The following is a 10700-nucleotide window of genomic DNA, read 5'->3' as shown; positions in this document are numbered from 1 at the left end:
GTTCTTCACTTTCAGTTTTTTTTCTTCTTCCTCTTCGTCACTTTCTCCTCGTCTTCTTTTGGTGTCATTTTTCTCTTTCTGCACATGTCTGGTTCTTCCTTTGGGGAGGGTACCTTTTCTTCTTCCTCTTTGGAATCCATCTCTTCTTCTTGCTCCTGTTGTTTCTTAGGGCATTCTGAACACCATTGTCTTTTGTCTTGACAATAATAACAAGTATCTTGATTTTGGTGTCTTCTGGCACTTGTCTTTCTTTTTTGACGGTCTGGACACTCTGAAGACCAATGTCCTTTCTTCTTACATATATAGCAAGTATCTTGACTTTTATTTCGAAAGGAGGGTGAGTAGTCTGTCGGCTTGTCTGAAGAAAACTTTCTTATGACACCTCGCTAAGCTTTGATCAGAAGTTCAATCTGTGTGGGCTCCTCCATCGTTCTGCTCGGTTTGGGAATAAAATGAATATTGGAAGGGAAGACACACACCCTTTATATATACGTTGGTCTGACATGGATATAAAGTGACCCATGGCGCTTAAAATGTAGTCATTTGACTTTTTGCAATCAAGATGAAACGATCGCATCATATCGCAGAGAAAGGAGAAGAAAGTAAGAGGCAGAAACGTGAAGTCTTGGCACAACATTCATGCCAGTGATTTTGAAGATGACATGAGTAATCCAAAATCCAGGCCCATAGACTCTACACCTAGCCAAAGTCGACTGCCATTAGTATACCCTGAAAATTACTATCACACTCGAGAGACTGAAAAGCGCTCCTCTAGAAAATTTAGAACATCGGCTTACACGTACACGGTTAAGTTTAAAGATTTCAAGTCCGACGTATGGTTGTAGAAAGCAGAGGGCTTCATCACCGAGGTGTGGGATTCTTTGTTAACCACTCTGAAACGCCAATGTCAAGCCAAAGAAGATCGCTTGAGACTTTCCATTCATCACGACAATTTAAAATCCCGTTTGGATCGAGTTTAGCAGCCCAGCAGAATTGACCTCTTCGAAAGTCATGGACAAGATTCAACACGTGCAACAATCCAACGACAAATTTCGGTGGTTCTTTCCGGGGTTTTTCCGGGTTCTTCCTCCACCATTAATACTGGCCGCCATGTATAGCCTATCGTGTGCTGAAAAATGGCGTTATATCCCACGACAAAAACAACACATCACGGATGCAAAACGACACTGTTTATGACTCACGTCTCTCCCCAAGGGGACTGGACAACGCAGAAAAGTGTTATTGGTGGACGATCTTCGCAGCACCTGAAAGAGCCTCGTCCAAATTAACAATCCTCAAAACCACATGTGTTTAGTTTATCGTGGTGGGACGAATTATGCCGACAAGAATGACACGGTAGAATGGAAACGAGCCTGGGAGAACATTCGAAAAACGAACCGAGCCAAACAACAAAGAGAAGCACAACTCCTGTTACAACAAGCTGGCCTGTCCAAGAACACACCCTTGAACTCAAAACTTACAATATGTCTTGGCTCCACGCTACACCTTGAAAGTGCACCCTCAAGAAGTGCGCGTACATGTATTGTTTCGAGGCAAAGATTTTAAAGACTGTAAATACATTCACGTTTATCATCACGATGAAAATTTCGATACCATTACCAGTATCGCTCCATTCCTGAGATACAGTTATTACCGTGAGAAATGTGACTATGGCTATAACAATCGAGAGCAACACAAACATTGTGGATCGAAATGTGAGGGCTGTTTGGTCTCTCAACCCTGTTTGGACGAAGGACAAGAACGAGTACATTGTCCAGCTTGTCATCGCACTATTATCAGTCCAACATGTTACCAACAACATTTAAAGACGCAAGGATCACAGCAGAAAAGTGCTTTTCAACTGTTGAGATTGTGTCCTACTTATGGACAAGGCATACGTACCAATAATGCCAAGGCACACGTATGTTCAGGAAAGAAACAATGTCACATTTGTCACCAAATCGTGGACTTGGAAAACCAATGTTACATTCAAAAATACCATTCCAAACATCAAGAGGAAGACGATTACCAGAAGAAAGGGAATTTAATCGATTTTGATTTCGAATGTATGTGTCACGTTATAAGTAAGGAAGAATAGCCAGATTGCAACATGTATATGCTACACCCTGATGCTAATTAATCGCTTCATAAATGTTGCGGATGTCAACCTTGCGAACAATGAGTGTCAAAGCGATGTGTACACAGCTGGCCGGCCGGCTTATGTTACGATAGTGTAAGCCGACTTGAAAAGGACGGGTGGGAAGCCACTTGTGTATTACATGGCCATAAGAACTTGTTACTAGCGCCTTATTTGGCTGCGTAAGATTCACAGGTAAGTTGTATGAATTGGCGGTGTTGGGCGCAAATGAACATCAAGTGGGGGTCGTAAATCCACCATTGACAGACTGCCGGGGAGGGGGCAATCTCTGCTGATTATGTAGACCATTGGTGAATCGACATCCACTCGGAATTGAGCAAGGCGTGGCCACCATTGGAATCGCAAGTTTAAATCTAGTGTCTTGAAACTAAACGTTAGTAGTCGCTAAACAAATTTGCGGTAATTACATAAGGAAGTTATAAGCTACCCCGACGTCATTCGAAATTGGCGGGAAAGATTGTTATTCTGGGAATTACAAAGGAGCTTCGGACAGGTTAGTTACTCATTTGCTCGATTGTCACAATCTATTACGTCAAGCTAATTGTACTTTAATTATGTGCAGTATGTATACTTCATTACTATAATGTTAGTACGTAGAATTACCATTTATAGGGTTTGATTCATTTGTAGTGTTTGATCTACATGCATATGTTGAGATATAAGCAATGTTTATGTAAAGAATTAATATTGTAATTCGCTATTTGGTTAAGTCGTAGTAACCTTGTGCATTTATTCATGTGATAGACCAGATTTGCAAATGTTGAATTCAATTATAACTTTGTATAACGGTTGCAGTGTGCAACATTAGTTAATATGGATATGTGGATATCTGTGTACACTTTGTAGAAGTGTAATGTACAGAAATGCGTCTGATTTTGTGATATTGTTCTGTATAATAAGCTTTAGAATCTATATATACCGATGTGATGAAATCTATTGATATATGCATGATAAGCAGTTGATACCGTGTATACCATACCAGAAAGTATAAGTATTTTGATGTGCACGAATGCGTGACCAAAGAAGTTAATGGCTTATCCGATGGTAGATTGTTGTTTAGTGTGGGACTAGATAGTTAGAGGAATATACTAATGATCTTGTGTGTGTTCGGACAGGAAGCTTTTAGGGACCGGAGGAGCTGTAGGAGACAGAGAACAGTTGGTCCCGAGTCTCCGGGAAGAACGGGGGAAGAACGCATGTAGATCAAACACTACAAATGAATCAAACCCTGGTACAGTTGGTCCCGAGTCTCCGGGAGACAAGACAAGGAGAGAACGGAAGTGGATGAAGTGGAAGAGTGAATGATGTGGTTAATGAAGGGGTACTGGGTCGAGTGAAAGACGAGTGATAGAGTTTTGAATATTGAATTTCATTTGAGGAAGGACTATGTGTTATTGAATGGCATTAAATTTGTTAAATTTGACTGAGACCTCGGAGCTTTGCTTCTCTATCACTACTTCAATTTCTAACAAAAATTATTATCTAATTAAAGATAATACTGGGAGCACCCCACCCCAACATAAGGTAGTCTACGAGACCTTTACAACATGCAAGAGACTGACATTCACATTCCAAATTTTTGCGTGGCACATCGATCGTCCGATAAGTGCATCAAAGAGCCTATCTTTAGTCATTGCCCTCACTGCAGCAAGATTCCTGGAGGACGTGAAAAAATATTTCGGGGACTAAACACGCTATCCGATTTCGCGCAGTGGATCTTAGACCCGATCGACGAGACGTGGAGCCAAGAGGACATCGAACGTTACGGAGATTGTCATAGCCATGCAACAGCAATGGCTCAATTCTCGGGATACGATGGATAGTTTATTTTGAGATACTATACAGAGCTAGGCACCGAAGGTCCAAAAGTGACTTTGAACGGAGCAAAGATCATTACCATGCAAGTGGGACAAGTGCAGGTTAAAGACTATGTAGCTACTTGACTATGCATTTGAGTCGAATGCCTAAAACGTTTGGAATGACAGAAATGGCCAAAGGCTATTTCCCCACTTTATAAAGACGAAGCCAATCAACACGCCGTTCTACCCCATTTGCCTGAGGCTCACGAACACGCCGTTCTTCCCCATTTGCCTGAGGCTCACGATTACAACCCCGACAACATGCCTTACGAACAACGAGAAGATTTCTACGCTTGGTACCAGGCTCAGGCCTCAGACCCCTTCGACTTTCAGGAAGAAATGGTAAAGTATTTTCGTTCCGACTTGGACATTTTACGACGTTGCTGTGGAAAATTTCGAGAACTGTTCATGGAACACAAATGGAAACGATCTTTTGAAAGAAGCCTGCACCATTGTTAAAGAGTGTTCCTTAGTGTTCCGCCAACGATTTATGCCCGAAAACACACTGGCTGTAATCAGTCCTCAAACGAGCAGCTTTGTCAAACGTCAAAACTCGGTCAAAGCCCTACGATGGCTACATTACGTGTGCGACAGGGAAGACAAAAGGATCTAGCACGCTCGCAACGGAGGAGGCGAAAAGACCGTCGGAAATTATTCGGTGGATATCTGGGATTTAGAAAACCCCAAGATCGTGTACGAGTTTAACGGTTGCTTATTTCACGGATGTCCCATCTGCTACCCTGAACGTGACACTAAAAATCCGTTTTTACAACGGACTATGAAGACTTGTACAAGGCCACTTGTCAGCGACGCCTAAAGGTAGAACAGCAAGGATACCAAGTGATGGAAATGTGGGAAAACGAAAACGACCACCGTTTGAAAACCGATCCCGAGTTTAAACTTATCGTGGAAAGTTACAAGCTGGTGGACCCACTGAACCCGAGGGACAGTTTGTACGGAGGACGGACAAATGCCACCTGTTTCTTGCACCACGCTTACGAAGAGAAATGAGAAGAAATCAGATACTTGGACGTGTGTTCGCTGTATCCTTACGTGTGCAAATATTGCCGCTTTTTCAGGAAACCCGCAATTGTTGACAGAACACATCAACCTGGACAACATTCGACGATACGAAGGGTTGATCAAGTACAAGGTCTTGCCTGCCTCCCACCGACCTGTACTATCCCGTGTTACCTCACCATTGTCAAGGATAACTGATGGTTCCCTTGTGCCGTACTTGTGCCGAAACGTGTAACCAATACCAGCCTTGTCAGCACACCCAGGAAGAACGCGCCTTTACGGGAACGTGGGTTAGCGTGGAATTGTTTAAAGCTCTTAACATGAGATACCAGCTGTTAGAAGTGTACGAAATTTACCACTTTCCCAAGACAGAAAAGTACCACAAGGGCGACGAGACTTAGAAAGGCATTTTCGCAGACTACGTGGGTCAATGCCTTCTTGAAACTGAATCAAGAAGCCAGTGGCTATCCTTCCTGGTTCCATACTCTCGAAGACCAAAGAAATTCAAAGATAAATACTGGGTGCATGAAGGCGTCACTTTAGACCATATCGAGAAAAACTAAGGAAGACGTTCGTTTGCCAAAATATGTTAAATTGCTTGTGGAGTAAAATGGCACAATGACCGTGTTTGCCCAAGACGGAGTATTTGACAGCTGCTGTTGTTGTAGTGTTTAACGCCATTTTTCAGCACAAGATAGGCTATACATGGCGGCCAGTAGGCTGAACCCTGGAAAACCCTGGGAAGAACCACCAATCCACGAGAAGCTGTTGGCAGGCTTTCTCACATACCCACGTTAGCCGGGCCTGAGACTCGAACTCACGCAGACAGAGGTGAAATGGCAGTGATTCGGAACGGTGAGCACTTTAGACCAATCGGCCACTCGGGGCCCCAGTATTTGACAGAATCTTCCTGGTACTTCCAGATGATTGACGACAAAACCAAACACATGAAACACGAGGACGTAGTTCGCGAGGATTTGATCCTGGTCAATTACGAAGAAGATCTGGACTTTGAACAAGCCGACGAATTTGGAAATGACATCTTTGCGGCTTACGTGACAGCCCATGCTCGCTTAAAATTGTACGAAGCTTTAGAACTGTTAGGTGATCGCGCCCTGTACTTTGACACGGACAGCTGCATCTACATCAATCGCCCGTCTCAACGTCACCCTGACATCGAAGGAGACCGTTTAGGAGCCTGGACAGACCAACACCCAGACGAGCAGATTTTCAGTTTCGCTAGTGGTGGTCCTAACAATTACGGCTACGAATACCGGGACAAACAAAGAGAAGTGCACAGGGAATGTAAAGTGAAAGGATTGACTCAATTATCCATCCAATCGAGGTGTGAACTTTGGCGTAAAGAAAGAAGCGTTGCAATCTGGAGAGGATCGAGATTTTAAAGTGACCACCCACGAACCGCATACGATTTTACGTTTATACACTCACCAAATCGTCAGTCGACCATTGGAAATGCTGCATCATATTGTGTACCAGAAGCGAGTGTGGATTCCCAATCACTTCATTTTATCGTACGGTCACGTCGATATTGGGCAGCATATAGAAAGGGACAACGTCCAAAATCTATATTTCATTGTCACTACCAAAACCAAGTAAGAAAGATGAATCCTTTAAAATAGACATCATTCAAGTTCGGTGATTCTCAAGTGAAGTTCTATGCTGTGCCTTGCGATGAGAGCGATCGCTTAAAATGTGACCTCAGCGATGCAGTAAAGCATCATGGGAACTTTGTTATCACTACTATTTCCACTACACCTACCATAGAAAGTGATGCTGTGCGTGTCAAAGCTGACGGATGCGAAAGCCATGCCACTCGTTATCGTGTACTCTTTACTGGTTTTCATTGTCAAATGTCAACCTTCACGTGAGGCCTTGCGTTTACCACTCATCGGATGTCACCCAAAACTGATCAAACTTCTATCGATGACACCCTGCCCTCATCGAAACGAACCTGTGAAAAACGAATATTCGTTCCCTGTGCGTTTGCCTGAATAATGCTACTTTGAAAATCATCTTCAAACCTTCCAAGGAAAATGGCCTAAATATGTGGGAGGACCTACCCCCGAAGAATTAGCCAGAGCCGGAATTTTCTACTTGGGCCAAGGAGATAAAGTCAAGTGCTTCAGTTGTGGTGTGTCACTACACCAGTGGGAATAGCAAGATTTGGCATACCTGGAACATGTTCGTTGTCTCCGAATTGTCACTACCAACCTTTAGTGGGTCCTAGTTATTCAAGTGACATACCATGTCGTTTCAAGAAAAGACTGGATAGGAGTCGAAGTTGGACACCACTGAGACTAGTATTTAAACCCGATTTAAAAAATAATATTCAAGCATTACCAAACGAACTGCAAGAGAAGATCTACAAGGACGTTCCGCAGGGATTTGCTAGAACAAAATCTCAATTAGTGACTGTAGAACGTTTGTGTAGAGAAATTCACAAGAGGAAAGTTAAAGAAGTCAACAAACGGATCAGATCTTTCTGGATCAAGTGCTTAGTTTTGCCCGTCCCCCCTGTCGGGGTATAGGCCGCCCTCAAAAAGATCGCCAGAAGCTTCTGTCCTATGCCATACCTTCAAGCTGACTCCAAGTGTGACCCATCTTAGTGATGTCCGCCTGAAGGTTGCGGCGGATTAAGTGTGCGTTCACCCTATTATTCCGCTTTAGACCGTATACAAAAGAAGATTTTATTGACATTCTTGACCGTTACCTTGAATGGCATTGGTCAGAAATTACTCACTATGTTCACTGCTTTCGCTCTAGGAGAAGATTTTAAATAAAATAATACTGACATGATCATGGATACTTTACAAGAGAACATTCGTGGTTTGCCTGTTGTGAGAACGTATTTACCGAGAGTTGGTCAAAATAAAAGTGAAACGTAAAGAACAATTGCATCCGTTACGTCACCGATATTTAAACTACTGGTACCTGAATGCTATAAGAGGACTGATTCAGATGATAGTGTTCCAGTGGTCAGACCTCGATCAACTGCTGAAAGACGAGAGTGAAAAGGTTCGGTATGTTATTGATTTCTTTTACTACGAGGTACACATACTGCAACGAATTGCAGAAGAAGAGTTTGAGGATTGCCAAAATCTTTCACACAAGGTAAACTTATTTGAAGAGGAAGCTTCTGATCGAAATGTGATGTGTATGTTAGTGACTGAACCATTTAGATTCACTACTGGAGTGCGATTGTCTCTGTGCAGAAAGTACATTTATTGCTTCCGAAAAAAGAGGGTATCAAAACAGGCTATCATGCCACAACTTGTATCAGACATGATACAACAGATTCCGTTGAAGGAAATCAATGACACTATTCAGACAGTGGAAGATTACCAACACTTATTCCAAGAACTGCGTCCATTGAATTGGGGTCGACGTGTGGTGTGTGTCTTAGTGACTTGTTTTCTGGGATTTCGTTTACCAGCCGATTCCTTGTGGACTCTTTACGAACAGTACTTGCTACTAAATAAAACATGAAAGTGGTTCCTTTAAATGTCCACGAGAGACTCATTTTACTCAAAGCGTTGCGTTTTCATCTGGATACTTCTCGACATCTACGGGAAAAAAAGATTCGTTAACTTAGGTACCGAAGATGTGTATTACGATGTGTGAGTAGCTTGTGACTTACACCAACACTGGACAAATGTATGTGACTGTACAAATTGGGGTTTTGAGGCTTGGACCAAAGAAGTGGCTCATTATGCTCAAGAGTTGTGATCCTACATTCCAACGTCCAAGGAAAAAAGTAACTTTTCAACCTGTGTTAGTGACAGTACCAGATGAACCCGTCACTGAGGACAATCACTCCATTTAGGACAGGACTGTCATGGACATACTCGAAAGACCATTCCGGGAGGACACCTGTTGCCTGTACCCCATGTAGAGACTGTAAGAACATTACAAACTGTCCCTAGGACATCTTGGTTACCAAAATCATGTTGTACAGAGACTTGTTTATATACCACTTTGATCGTTTTGATGTGTTTTATATCGCTGTACTTAAACATTTGGCTTTTATGTATTTTTGTCTTTCGTGTTGTTCCATTTTAACTTGCAATAAACGTGTCCTGAAAAAGTATTAAAACTCTTATCTTGTCTGTCTTCATGTCAAAAGTGACATTCCTTGCACTATGGCTACCTCTGCTGTCTATGTTCCCTCTTCCTCCACTTTCAAAGTCATCGACGAACATTTTTATTGTGCCAGCTGGGAGGCTTTGTATCTTCGCCATCCCTTTAACATGTTAAATGGTGGACCTAGCTGTTAAGGCAAAACCGAATTTGTCAAACGTTTGATCGAACATAAACATCATTTGATCGATCGTCCACCTCAACGGATAGTGTGGTGTTACAAAGAGCAATCGGGGTACAACCTCTTGCGAGAAAGTCAAGGTGATTCCATCGTGTTTGTGGAAGGCAGTCCTAGCAAAGACGACGGAATCGTGTCTGACCCCAGTCAAACCCATCTGGCCATTTTCCACGACATGTTAGGAGAAGACGAAGGAGAAATTAAACTGGTTTACACGCAAAGGGCATCATCGTAATGCCAGTGTCATTTACATTACTCAAAAGTTGTTTCAACAAAGCAGCCTCAATGCTCATTACGTGGTCTTGTTTAAAAGCTCTAGAGATAAATCGCAAGAGCAAGTCTCAGCCAAATTGTTAGGAACACCTTGGCTGACTCATGCGTGAGACGATGCCACTCAAACCTCAAACGCCTATTTACTCGTGGATTTGAACCCCACCACTCCCAAATATTTGCGATTTCGTACCCATTTGTTTCACCACTGGTGTCAATACGGGGGTACTGTCCTGTGCACGTCCCCGTCGTCGACTTAACCAAAAATAAATATATGAAAACGTCGAACACTAGGTGTCTGTCTCACACATCGTCAACAGAACGTCCCTTCAATCTCATCTTCGCGTCAAATTGATTCGGACCTTGTATGACATCAGTCATGAACAAAAATACGTGCTCGTGTCTTAGAAGCCAGCCTCAAAGAAGTCTTACGATGGTTTACGGTAACAGCACGTCAATTAGTGCAAGGCATCATTAAGATTCCTCATCAAACCAAACGCTTTTATGACAGAAACAAAGTTGCCTTGATACAACTGGCCGACCCTCGCATTGACACTCAAACCAAAAAGCAAATTATTTTGAAACCTGGAGGGAGCGGTTCTCTAGGAGGGGTCATCATTCACTTCCTTTTAAAATGGGATCCTAATGCCCCCAAAGTTCTCCCCAAGAAAATAAGTCACTCTCGAAAAAGCCAAACGAAGTCAAAAGAGGAAAAAGAGCATCGGTGTAAAGACCAGGTCACAGCCCTAGAAAAGAAAAGTCACCAGAAAAAGAGAAAGAAAAGTCCCCAGAAAAAGAAAAGCCCTCAGAAAAAAGCTTCTACTCGTAAGAGAGACACTTCGGCCAGGACGCAACCTTACATTCGCAAACCACGACTTGCATTGGCAGTGACCGCGTCTCCAGTAGCCTCGGGTTCTTCCACTTCTTCGCTGTTGGTGATGCCTGCCAAATCCTATTTGAAACCCGTTCTTCCTCATTTGATGAGACCATAGAAACCCACGTCTCCAAAACCTTCTCCTGTAGCGGTGACATCCTCCTCCTCTTTAGCTGCAGTGGC

Source organism: Sinohyriopsis cumingii, chromosome 2, assembly GCF_028554795.1.
Source record: "Sinohyriopsis cumingii isolate HCF-2022 chromosome 2, ASM2855479v2, whole genome shotgun sequence".
Classification (NCBI taxonomy): domain Eukaryota; kingdom Metazoa; phylum Mollusca; class Bivalvia; order Unionida; family Unionidae; genus Sinohyriopsis; species Sinohyriopsis cumingii.
This window is presented reverse-complemented; position numbering follows the sequence as displayed.